The following is a 13,260-nucleotide window of genomic DNA, read 5'->3' as shown; positions in this document are numbered from 1 at the left end:
CATGGTGGAAGAAGACAGCTATCTCTCTAACGCTGGCCTCTGGCCTCCACCCAAGGCACGTGACACTTGTGTGCACACATCCATACAGAGAGAGAGAGAATAATAAACATTATATATTATATATGCATGGCTGAATTCATGGTTGAAATATGCATACTCCAGGTAGAGCATGTGGGGTTCCTAGGCATGCCTGTACTTTCAGCAGCATGTGGGTTCTTCTAAAATACCAACCTCCTCCTTACCTTGGTGCCTTGGACTGTACTTTTGTCTCTGCCTGGATTATCCTACACACACACACACACACACACACACACACACACACACATACGGGTGGTCCTGCTCCCCACACCCTCATTCTAGTCCTTCAAGTTAAAGTTGGGGTGCCAGGTTGTAGGGAGCTCTTTCCTATCAACCCTGGCAAAGGGAGAGGACCCTCCATCTCTTCCTCTATCTTGCTCATTTTCTTCAAGTGTGCCTTATAGCTCTAATAATATATGTTGTGTGTGTATATATGCATGTGTGTGTATGTTTGTATTTGTTCACATATGTACATGTATATGGTATATGTGTGGGTACACATGTGTGCACTTGCACACAGAAGCCAGAGCTCCACGTTGGATGTCTCCCTCAATCACCTTACGTTTTTGAGACAGGGTCTTTCATCGAATCTTGGGTTCACTGAGTCAGCTAGACTAGTTGGCTAGTGAGCCCCCGGGATCTGCCAGTCTCCACCTCCCCAGTGCTGAGGTTTCAGACACGCCCCTCCCCCACAGACACTCAGGTTCTTACATGGGTTCTGAAGGTGTCGGGAACTCGGGTCCTCTTCTTTGCATCGCAAAGATTTCACTCACTGAGCCTTCTCCCCGTCCAATTTCTAGTCATTTGCGCTGTCAGTTTTGGGGGAGTTACCGCCTGCCACAGCAGCACAGGGCCGACAATTGGACAGGGACTCAATCAGTGTCTGCCCCTTTAATGAACTCACGGCCTTGCTTTGTCCAGGCTTAATTAGTTCAGGGAAGAGATCAAAAACAGGCACCAAGACCCTTAATCACAGACCCTATTGGTAATTATATCTCCAGCTGAGCTTCGGTGAATAATAGATGACAAGACAGTGGTGGGGACATGGGGGGCCCCAAAGGCCAACGAAACAAAGGATCTTGCAGCCAGAAGGGACCTCACAAAAACTCAGGCTGTTGAATGTGCATCCTTTGAGGTCAGCACACGACATAATACCAACGACACGGCACATGCCCGTCTCTCCTTGGGAATCCGCCGTACTTTTCGAGGTGTGTATCTGCAAACATATCCAAACTATGTAGGAATTCAACTGCAGACTAGACAAGGGAAAAGGCCTTATCATTGACAACTGAATACACAGGAATTCACAAATAAACTCTACAAGTATAGAAACGATTCTACCATGGCTAGCTCACCAGCTTGCTCAGAAAATAAAATATACCTCCATGAAATAATTCAAGGAACCTAGAAATTCATCAAATAATATCCAGTAACTTTTATAAGCGCTTTGGAGATCAAAATGAGTCAGTATTAGAGGGAAAAAGAAAACAAGACTTTTTGCTAAGGCCTTTAAGAGAAGGATTGGAGAAAGGTTAGCACCCAGATTTTTCAAGTTTTGGAACAAAAGCTAAGGATGTGGCTCTGTTGGCAGAGTGCTCACCTAGCATACATGAAACCCTGAGTTAACTGGGCATAGTGGTCCACACTTCTAATCCCAGCACCCAGGAGACAAGAAAATGGATCTCAGTGAGTTCAAAGCTAGCCTGGTCTACACAGTGAGTTCCAGAACAGTCAAAGTTACATAGTGAGACCCTGTCTCAATCAATCGATCAATCACTCAATCAATCAATAATGAATGAATGAATGAATGAAATGTTTTTTAAAAAGAAAGAATCAGAAGTTCAAGGTCACTATCACCTATATAGCAAGTTCAAGGCCAGTCCAGACTACCTGAGACACTACCTTAAAATAAATAAATAAAGCTTTAGAATGGAAAGATAGGTTTGTTTTGTCATTAAGTATACATCTTATTGATAAGTGCTGAAAATGAGTACTGTACTCCACATGCCTGCTTTCTGCACTATAGCAGAGCCCTGGAGATGCCTGGACTCCTTCTCATCCCCACTGCAAAATTCAGGTCATTTGAGAGGGAGGTGGGGCCAAATCTCAGCCAAGAGCCCAGGATGAGTGAGAGAGCAGGATGTGGTAGGGGCTACAGCAACGGACCAGACGAGGAGTGCAGAGACGTGACAGGAAAGGATTGGAGGTGGACCGAGGGTGGCCAGTGGCTGCTTCCTTCATAGGACGTCCTTATTTTGGGCCTGTTGACTTTGCCAAGCAGCACCTGAGTCATCTCCCTCAAGACTAGTGACCAACCCAAACAGAGGAGCTCAAACATTGCTCCTGGCCCCCTGGGCATCGTGGGTTCCCACTAAATATGCACATCCTGTTGACTGGGTTTGATTCTGATACTGGACCTTTAAGTGGGAGATGGGGTGTCTATGTGTACTCTTCCATTGTGTATTCTCCTTGTTAGGACAGTGCAGAGCAGAAAAAGAAACCATCACAATGCTTTAGAGATAGCAAGCATTGCTATTAAAAATGCTGCTGTTGGCATGGAAACAAGAAACAGTTGGGCTGGAAGAAAGTGGCGGTGAGTTGAAAGGTAGCATGGTCTTACCATTTTCCCTCTGCTTTTGCCGATTGCAACTATGCCCCGGCATAGGCGAATACACCATGGGTGTGGTTTCCTTTCCCCAGCCTCTCCGGAGAAATCTGAATCCCAGCTCTGCTTCACAGCCACATGATCTTGGACATGACTTTGACTTCACTGAGCCACACCCTCGTCCTCTGGTAACTCAGGGCAACGCTCAGCATGGTACAAGTAAAGACAGGTGCTCCATAAGCATCATTCTCCATTGTTTCCTGAGAAAAGGGACCTATGGAGATTGAGGAGATAGTTCAGTTAAGAAAATGCTTGCCTTGTAAGCATGAGGACCTGAGCTGCATCTCTACAACACATGAAAAACCGCCAGGCATGGTATCAGTACCTGTAAACCCAGATCTAGAGAGGAAAAGACAGATGGAACCCTTTAGGTCACTGGCCTGCTATTACTAGGCCTACCAACCTAGCCTACTGCTAAGTCCCAAGCCAGTGAGAGATTTTGTTTGAAAAAAGGAAATTTAAGTGGATGGCACCTGAGTAACAACACCCCAGGTTATTGTCCTGTGGCTTCTACGTGAAAGCACTAAATGTACACCCAAACCTACATAAACACACACACACACACACACACACACACACACACACACACACACACACACACACACACACACAGTGGCCCACAGAAAGTAGACACCAAACAGAGAAAGGAGGAACAACCCCAGCTGATCTTATGGCAAAGCATGGATGCATGTGGGTTTTGTTTTAATTTTTATTTTATGGGTTTGAGTGTTTTGTCTGCATCTGTGAATGTGAACCATGTGAGTGCCCAGTGCCCACAGAGGCTAGAAGAGGGCATCAGATCCCCTGGAGCTGGAGTTACAAACAGTTGTGAGCCTCACTGTGGGTGCTAGGAATGGAACCAGAGTCCCCTGGAAGAACAGCCAGTGTTCTTAACCACTGAGCCATCTCTCCAGCCTATTTTGAGAGGCAGAAGGAAGAGAGAGCTGTGGTGTGGAGCTACAGCAAGGATCATGATGCCTGGACACAAAGTCTAGTGCCATTGAGACAAGGGGGTTTTGAGCATAGTCTCCTCTATGAACCTCAGAAGCCTCAAGAAAAAGGAAGTTTTCATATCGCTCTCAGAGCATTTCCCATGGTTCGTGGTTTTAAGTAAAACATAAGGTCTGAGACAAAAGAGGACTCTCCCTGGCTGCTTTTCACCTGGAGCAGAAGCCAAACGGGCAAAGAATCACCTCAGCTTAGAATCTTGTGGACTCTATGGTCCTCCTGGTAGCAGCAAAAGGAAGACAAAGTGAAGTTCATGACCTCCTTTCAGTCCAGAGAGCCTCCATTTCCTCCAAGAGTCAGGCAATATTGGAGGGGTTAGCTCGAAAGGTGTGCCAAAGAGACTCCTCATCCATGTCACTATGTCACGGCAAGGAGGTTTAAAAAAAATTGACACTCTCCATGGCTTTGACCACACGTGACTCGACAGTAGACGCTTGTCCCTGTGTTAGCTTTCCCTTGCCTTCCCTTCCAGGGTGAGGAGGGAGACAATGGAAGAGGGATTCAAAGCAGAAGGCCAGGCTACCAAAGGATGTCTCCCTGACATCCTAGCCGCTTAGCAATGCATCCTAAGGCATGCGTGCGGCTGACACCTCCTCCTCTGCCACAGAAACTCCTCTAGGCTAAGAGAGGACTTGGGGCCCCAGTGGGACCAGACCTACGTTCTGAGAACCTCCCACTGGCTGTGTTGGAAAATTACAGGCCACTAGTGCTGCTTGGCTCAGGTGAGCCGATAACTGCTACTGCTTTCCAAACTGTCTGTCCCTGTGGAAGCTAAACGGATTCCTATCCTAGAGCCGCCAGACAGCTGCCACACACTGAGTGCACTGGACAGCATGCAAAGCGCTCTATCATCCGTCTGGAGTCTAGAAGTCCAAATCCAAGGTGATGGCTCTCTCTGAAGGCTCTAGAGAGGATCTCTGCCGTTTCTCTCTCCCAGCTTCCAGTAATCTCAGGGGCTCCTTGACGTACCTCCACACCAATCCTCCATCTTAGACACAGCCCCGGTTGCACAGCTTCTTCTTACCTTTCCTCTGTAAGAGGCTCTAAATTTCCTATTTATACAGACCCATCCTACTCTCGTATTACCTCACCCAAACTCTTGAGACTCTATTTTGTTGTTGTCTGTCTGTCTATCTGTCTGTCTGTCTCTTTGCTTCTCTTGAGTCACATTACATGTGCTTTAGCATCTTTGCCGAAGAGGCAGGGCACTGCCTGCACATGGTACATATACAAAACCACTCAAACATAAAAATGAATAAATAAAGAAACACAAAATAAAAGCTTTAAAAGGAGGACGAAGAGAGATGGCTCTGGGTTAAGAGAACCTACTCTTACAGAAGACCCAGGTTCAGTTCCCAGCACCCACATCAGGTAGCTCACAACTGCCTCCTAACTCCAGTTCCAGGAGCTCTAATGCCCTCTTCTGGCCTTCATGGTCACCTTCACTCACATGGTGCATGTATGGATGCAAACTCAGGCACACACACATACACATAAAATAAATAATTTTTAATTAAAATGAAAGTGTTGGCAGGCCTGAGAAATGACACCTAAAGATGTCCTTTGCCCCTCTACACATGCACACACACACACTACACATATACATACACACATACACATAAAATAAACAATTTTTAATTAAAATGAAAGTGTTGGCAGGCCTAAGAAATGACACCTAAAGATGTCCTTTGCCCCTCTACACATGCACACATACACACATTGCACATATACATACACACATACACAAAGATGACCAAGAACTCAAAACTTGAAAATAATATTCCCCCAAAACGAAAGACTGTGGATGCCAATTTTTCCCCAAAAGTACTGCATCAAGATATACATGAATGCAAACAACACCCAGTCAAATACTAACCTGTAGTCTGTCTCTTTCCCCAGCCCACAGCCTCCTCCTTCCCAATCTAAAAAGCACCCAATGCTTTTCCATGCACCAAGTAACTTGTCCCCAAACTGAGGCTATATACCAAAGCTGTTTATGTATTGAATGTATGATATCGGGTTGCATCCAAGTCTCAGCAAAATTTTTGTTCCATTCAAAAACGAAGATCCTTTTAAGGGAAGGTATCAGAGAGGGCGGAGAATAGGAACAGAAATCTAGAAAAGCCATGGGTAATAGGGCAAAACTGAGGCAGGAGGATTGCTGTGAGCTCTAGGCCAGCCTGGCCCACACAGAGAATTCCAGCCCATCCTGATACATGTAGCAAGACTCTGTCTCAAAACCCAAAAAATGGAAACAATTTTTAAATGACAAAACAGAACAGAAGTGTTATGTCAAGTCGGCCCCTGCTGTATTTAAATCCCCTCAAAGAAACAGTCTTTCAAGCTAAAACACCTTTTTTGCCTTTGCTGCTTCAGATACATATAAATTGGGAATACAGCCAGGCATAATGGTTCATATCTGTGATCCTAGCACCTGAGATGCTGAGGCAGGAGGACTGCACCATGATTTGAAGCCAGCCTAAGCTACAGACTGAGACCCTGTTCCATCAAAGCAAACAAAGAAGGTAGGGGTGGGGATGGAGGAGGACAGGGAAGGCTCCCACCACCCCTGGTGTCTTCTAACATATTTCGACATTAGTCTTATCAGGAGCTGCTTTCCCAAAGACAGATGCCGAACAAGAAGCTGATCACGTTTCTCAATCTTATTTGCAAACAAGCGTTCATTTCCTGCTTATCAAGCGCAGTGAGGGGACTTTGTCCATTCAAATCATTGTCTTAAGCCAGTGATGGAAACCATTGAACAGGCTTTGCCCCAGCCAGAGCCTGGATGCTCAATGTCATTGAACTCAAAGAGTGTATAATTCATATTGAAAGGTGTGATTGCAGCCCTGTCGGCCAGGTAATCAGCCCCTGATTTCTCTTCAACATTCTAGACCAGTTGGAAATCTTAGCCTAAGAGGAGGCTGGAGGGGATTATCCTGGAAATGCAGTATCCCTTTTCAAATATAAACACGGGACTATTATCCCAGCCAGTTAGTCCCTCCTTGCTGAGAACTGAGACCCAGGCAGTGAGCACAAGGGGACCCTGGCTCTGCCCAGGCAGTTGTGTCACAGGCCTGGCTCCCCAAGGCTCTTCTGTCAGCTCAGCCTTCCAAGACTGTTGCAACCTTACCATGAATCCAAAGCCTGAGTCTCATCTCGGCACTTGTTTTGCAAACTTTTGGCTGCTTCATGGGAACCTGCCTCAACCTGAGGCCTGAGCTTCCTCTTGGCTGGGCTGGTGAAGGCTTCCTGAAAGGGATGGATCTCTTCTCCCCCACTCCATGCCGATGGTTTGGAAGTTCTAGATTGTAATGTGGCTTCCACAACTCAAAGATGAGATACCAGCTGTCTATTCTCAGAGCTAACCTTGACATAAAACTTGGTTGAGTATTTGAATGGGCCTTCATATCAAAAATGGACTTAGAGAAAAATAGGAAAAAAAAAAAAAAAAAAAAACAGTGAGGGAACCCAAGTCCCCATTCTGACTGTGTGGCCCTTCTCTGTGGACAGAGTATTGCTAGACAAAGAAGACCCATGAGGAAATAGGTTGCTTTGGTATCAAAGGATGCTTTCTCCATTTCTTTACAGTGTTTCACTTTAGCCAAGCTCACAATGGATAACATAGTTAGACAGCAAAATAAACACCAGAGGCCATAAAATACTGAGCCTTTCAAGCTTCAATGCAGACCTGCAGCCAGCTACCTGCCCTCGTGCTCGGAGGGAGAGCCGAACATATAAACAAAGTTTGCATGCAAGACTCCATGTATTATGAACATATCGCATTCAGGCTCCTGCCAGCCTTGCGGCAGACACATAACTCTACATTATGTAATGTGTAGACCAGCAAGGTCTGGAGAAAAGAGCATTTTGTTCCTTAGAACGTGCCCTGTACTCAGGGTCTGAGTTCTCTGAATTAGGCTGAGGAGGCCCCCACCCCCCAGGCATTTCAAGTCACTGCATCAATTTCTTTCTTCTAGAAAGTGCTGAGCTTAGAATTTAGATGCTTGGCCAAAGCCCCTCCTTGTGGCTTCCAAACAATATCTCCTCTTTCTTTTCTCTCCTCTCCTCTCTTTCTCTTTCTCTCTGTCTCTCTGTCTCTCTGTCTCTCTCTCTGTCTCTCTCTCTGTCTCTCTCTTTCTCTGTCTCTCTGTCTCTCTGTCTCTCTCTCTCTCTCTCTCTCTCTCTCTCTCTCTCTCTCTCTCTCTCTCTCTCTCTCTCTCCAAATATACACATAAACATATACATGGGTGTCTATTACATCTCCTTACCTTGTGTGTGTGTGTGTGTGTGTGTGTGTGTGTGTGTGTGTGTGTGTGTGTGTGTGAGACACCACCTGTCAAGAGCCAAGGACAACTTCAGGGAGTCACTTTTCTCCTCCCACCATGTGACTCTCGGGGATCGACTGAGGCTGTCGGCCGTGGCAGCCAGCATCTTTCCCTGCATGCCGGTGGTTCTCAACCTGTTCATAACCCCTTAGGGATCACACAGCAGCTACCCTGCATATCAGGTATTTACATTACGATTCAAAACAGTAGCAAAATTACAGTTACAAAGTGGCAATGAAATAATCTTATGGTTGGGGGACACCACAGCATGAGGAATCGTATTAAAGGGTCTCAGCATTAGGAAGGTTGAGAACTACTGCTATGCTATCTCATCAGCCTCTATCTATCTATCTATCTATCTATCTATCTATCTATCTATCATCTATCTATCTGTCATCTATCTATGATCTATCTATCTGTCATCTATCTATGATCTATCTATCTGTCATCTGTCAATTGTCTATCTATCTATCTATCTATCTATCTATCTATCTATCTATCTATCTATCTATCTCATTTTACTATGTAGTCCTGCTAACATAGAACCCACGGTGACAAGCCTCAGTCTCCTGAGCACTGGGATTACAGGGGTGTGCCACCCTGCCTGATCTCAGAAGAACCTCATCTCACTCCATTGCACCATTCTTCTTTTTCCAATATTTTGTACAATCTTTTTCTCTCTAATAATTTGTTATGAAATTTTCAGACATTCAGAAAACTTGAGGGAACTATATAATAATCATCCTGAAATAAACTTTAAAAATATTCCTCTCTTCTACATGGCTCTTGAATTCTGATCCTTCCTTCCAAGCAATAATGATATTTGTCTTCTTTATTACATGCATTTATTTATTGGGGAGGAGGTACATGTAATATGTGTGTGAAGTCTGAGACCAACTTTCGGAAGTCAGCTCTCTTTCTACCATGTCAGCCCTAGGGACTGAATTCAGAACACCAGTCTTAGCAGTAGGTACCTTTACCAACTTAGCCATCTTGCTAGGCCCAAGTGACGTTTTTCACAGTATTTGTCCTGGGGAACTTGTGGCATAAACTATCAGGACCATGTGGTTTGTCCGCTTGCTGTCCCAGATTTTCTTTTCAGAGATGAGAAAGACCCAGGTTTCATCAACAGACAGACCTGGCTTTCATTCTCAGCCACTCTACTTGTCAGCCAGGTGACCCAGGATGTGTCCTCTTCTCTGAACCAAGGATTTATGTAGAGGGCCATTATCTGAGTACTTGGCAAAGAATCGTCTTCAAAGAATCATTCTGTAAACTCGAACTTCTAATTGAGAACACTGCACAGGTTGGTTATGATGAGGACAGAGGAAATGTTAAAATTCTGGGGTGGAGTAGTTCTACGTCCTATCATAGAAACAAAAGTCAGACACAGGCACGCGTTCAGGTATACCTTTAACCGGCTGGATCTTTTTTTTTTTTCAAGTGATGGAAATCAGTCAGTTCTAAACTCTGTCCATATGTTCAGCTGTAAACAGAGCTATGGGCACAATGGGAGTCTTTCCAGACTGGCTCATCCTTATCTGTCCGACTCAAGGATATATACTTTCCATAGCGTGTGTTGTTCAAACTCTAAACCCTAGAGACTGGGGCTAGTGCCCCATCTGTGATTAGCTCTTCCTTGTGGCTAGGATAAAGCATTGGATTACTTCAAGGCAAACGGATGGCTGTCTTTCAACCCAGAAAGACTTTGAATGCTTCTAACCCCTCTTTCATCCAAAACTGAGTCAGTTTCTCCACTGAAGAGTATTTTTAAGATCTCCAGGGAAATCTCCCAGCCTAAGTTAATGCAAGGATAAATAAATAAATACAAGAAGAGTGTACATCAACTTTGAGGTGGGTGGGCATATAGTGTTTGTGTGTGTGTGTATGTGTGTGTGTGTGTACACACATGTCATGTGTGTACGTGTATATGGTATATATGTGTTCATGTGTGTACCATGTGTGTATGTGTATGTAGAAGTCAGAGGCCAATGTCAGATGCCTTCCTCAATCACTCTTCATCTTATTTTTTGACACAGTCTCTCACTAAACCTGGGGGTTATGACTTGGCTAAACTGGGTAACCAGGAAGCCCCAGGGCTCCTCCTGTCTCCACCTCTCCACCATTGGGGTTACAGGTGCATACCACTGCACCTGTTTTGGTTTTGTTTTTTTTTTCATGAGAGTGCCTGGGATAAAAATCAGATCCTCATACTTACATGGCAAGCGTTTCACTGACGAAGCTATCTCCCCAGTCCCTGGACACTAACTCTTGAGGAGATTGCTTTGAGTAAGACATAAAGCTGAAACCAAGAGATAGGACTCGGATTCTCAGACTAAGTGAATCAAGAAAGAACCTAGGAATTCTGAATCCAGCATGCTGCTCTGCATGGGATCAGGGATCACTTCCTCTCAGCAAGTCCTGAGTCCTGGGAACAAAAACACTTCCAACAAGTGTTTCAGAAGAAACTGGAAAGCACCTTACTGTCTTTGCCTTTCTTGTAGGGACGAAATCTCGGTGTAGACACTGAGACAAGACATGGAGGGCACGTCTGACATGCTTCTCATCCGAGGGGGATGGAGGGGAACAGCCTGAGCCTTCACCTTTTGTGGTTTAAGAAAACAAGTTGGAGCTTGAGGCAGAGTTTGGGAAAGAACCCCTCAGTCCCGGAAGGGATGAAGGTCCATGGTTGGCTCAGACCAGCTAATCCAGTAGGAAAACTCTCTCAAAGGAGAAAGACAAGAAAATCCAGAGCTGAGTCCACATGAAGAGAATTCTTGATAAAAATCAAAAGATGAGGGGCTGGAGAGATGGCTCAGCGGTTAAAAGCACTGACTGCTCTTCCAGGGGACCCGGGTTCAGTTCCCAGCACCCACACGGCAGCTCACAACTGTCTGTAACTCCAGGATCCAACACCCTCACACAGACATACATACAGACAAAAAACAAATTTTTTTTTAATCTAAAGATGAGGAGGATTGAGGAAAAATGATGAAGGGGGATAGTATACACTTGTAAGAACTCTATGTAAGAGCTTGCTCCTATCAGGACATCATCTGGTCACACAACCCCTTCCTTGGACTGTGGAAGTTCACCAGCAGCAGCAGCAGCAGCGGGCAAGTCATCACACAAAAACAATCAAGGATGGGAAGAGAAAGTGAGTTTTGAGGTGGACTGGCATCCCAACTGTGTAGACTGCCCTGTTTTTCAACAAACCCACAGCCCGACGGGAAGCCAAGAGCTCTTCACACTGGGCCAGACTTTCCCACCCCAACTTGGGGGTCCGCCAGTTTTTGCTGGCTCTCTTTCCAGTGTCAAAGTGTCTTGTGAAATGACTGGTACTTCCTGCTTCCTGTCACACCCCAGACTCAGACATGCCACCTCTCCCTGGGTATCCACCCTGTGGCTCCATGAGAACGAGCCACTGCCACCTGGAACTCTTAAGGACACAGAAGCCCCTGTGGAGGAGAGGGTAGCAGTGTCACAACCTCCCTCTTCACCCGCTTGTCTTCCATCACGCCTTTTCTCCTCTTCCCTGTGCCGACCATGGCCACCGCTCCTGGTCCACATTCCTTCTTCGTGTCCCAGCCTCCCAGCTGTAAGGCCAAGAGGACACTCAGAGTTACAGGCTCCAGAAATTCTCATCTTCATAGACCTGTCTACCCACCTCCCACCTGGCCTCCAGGGACACAGCCAACATTCCTTCAGTCCCACAGAGAAAGGGCGTAACATGGATTACTCAATGAAGCCTCCAAGCCACCAGCATCTCGTGCCCCCAAAACAATAGCGTTGTATTTTTCTTGGACTTTTATTTGGTTTCTTCTTTGATTAGCAGGTGGGACTCCTCCCCCCTCGCTTCCCCATCCCCCACTCTTCTTAATCCACCAGCCTAGCTCTTTCGGAAGACTCCAACCACCAGTGACCTCAGTAAGGTAAAGTATTGGACTGCGAACCTCGGTGACATCAGTGAGCTTGAGAAACGCCATCTCCTGGGCTTTCTCACACGTGGGAACTTCTCTCAGGAGTCCACATCCCATCTCTGATCTGTTTGTTTTGGATGCTAATCCCAGGACGCTGGGTGAGGTGTGAGGCAGACTGACCTTTCCTGTTCTTTGAGTCAGTGATCTAAGTCAGGTGGTAAGTGTTGAAAATTCAAATCAATGTGTGGGCCCTGTCTGGAGAGCTAGGACGGTGGGAACAGAGGAGAGTGGGGAGAGGCAGGCAATGCTGGGTTTGGGTTGAAGCAAACAAAAACCTACCCAATTCTGTATATTGGGTGACAGTGCACATCACAGAGAAGAGTGCACTCACTTGATCCCTCCTGACACATGTTCCCTCCCTCCAAAAGTACTACTAGCAATCTTGTTTTCACTAAAGGAGGACATATCTGGAGGACTCACCCCTAGCTTGTCTATCAACCCAGCAGATCTAATGGAATGCCCATTCTGATAATGCCAGGTGTGTGGTTTGGATTCCTCTTTAAATCCAGGTCTTACGTCTCAGGTCAGAATCCCCTGCAGGCCTGAGCCTGTACATCTTACATATCTATAGAGACTCTCCTTACTTTCTACATGAGAAGAGCGAGTTGCTAAGAAGCGAAGTGTTTTGGAGATGGCCACGTGACATTTTTTGAGACTCTCAGAGGTCTGTTTTTGATCTAAGAAACCTCTGATTTAGGATTACTGTCAGAGCTGGTGTTGGCGGCTCAGATCTGTAATGCCTACTCTCAGGAGGCTGGCACAAGAAGTTTGCCTAGAGTTCAAAGTCAGAATGACCTACAGAGTGAGTTCTAGGCTAGCCTGGGCTACAGAGTGAGACCATGTCTCGAAAAGCAAACAAACAAAAACTAACATTTTGACACAGGAGTTTCATAGAGCCTGTGTTGATCTGAAACCCACTACGTAGCCAAGGCTGACTTTGAACTCCTGATTCTCCTGCTTCCACCTCCTGAGAGCTGGGATTACAGGAGAATCCACCACACCACGCCTGGTTTATGAAGTGCTGGGGATGGAACCCAGGGCTTCCCAAATATGAGGCAGCTCTGTACTTGACTGAGCTACATCCCACACACACACCTCGAAAAAATGTACTAGCATGATCTGAAACAGATTTAGAGATTTATTGCTTTGACAAAAATGGGCTTCTGGGTTTCAACAAATATTGTGACCATATGCTTAGACT

At 45.8% G+C, this 13,260-nt stretch overlaps 1 long non-coding RNA gene across 2 annotated transcripts in view; it reads right to left on the bottom strand.

The window, feature by feature from the left end:
- LOC128122224 (uncharacterized) overlaps positions 1-7,190 on the bottom strand; it is a 133,029-nt gene extending 125,839 nt beyond the window's left edge. For both annotated transcript variants that reach the window (XR_008222363.1, XR_008222362.1), the window contains exon 1: positions 2,699-7,190. This is a non-coding gene — a long non-coding RNA (uncharacterized LOC128122224). The remainder of the gene's footprint in view (positions 1-2,698) is intronic.
- Between the last annotated feature and the right edge of the window lie 6,070 nt (positions 7,191-13,260).

The sequence above is a fragment of the Peromyscus californicus genome, unplaced genomic scaffold, assembly GCF_007827085.1.
Source record: "Peromyscus californicus insignis strain IS unplaced genomic scaffold, ASM782708v3 Scaffold_3__1_contigs__length_106647218, whole genome shotgun sequence".
NCBI lineage: Eukaryota > Metazoa > Chordata > Mammalia > Rodentia > Cricetidae > Peromyscus > Peromyscus californicus.
Note: the sequence above shows the minus strand (reverse complement) of the source record. Positions and strands in the feature narration are given on the sequence as shown.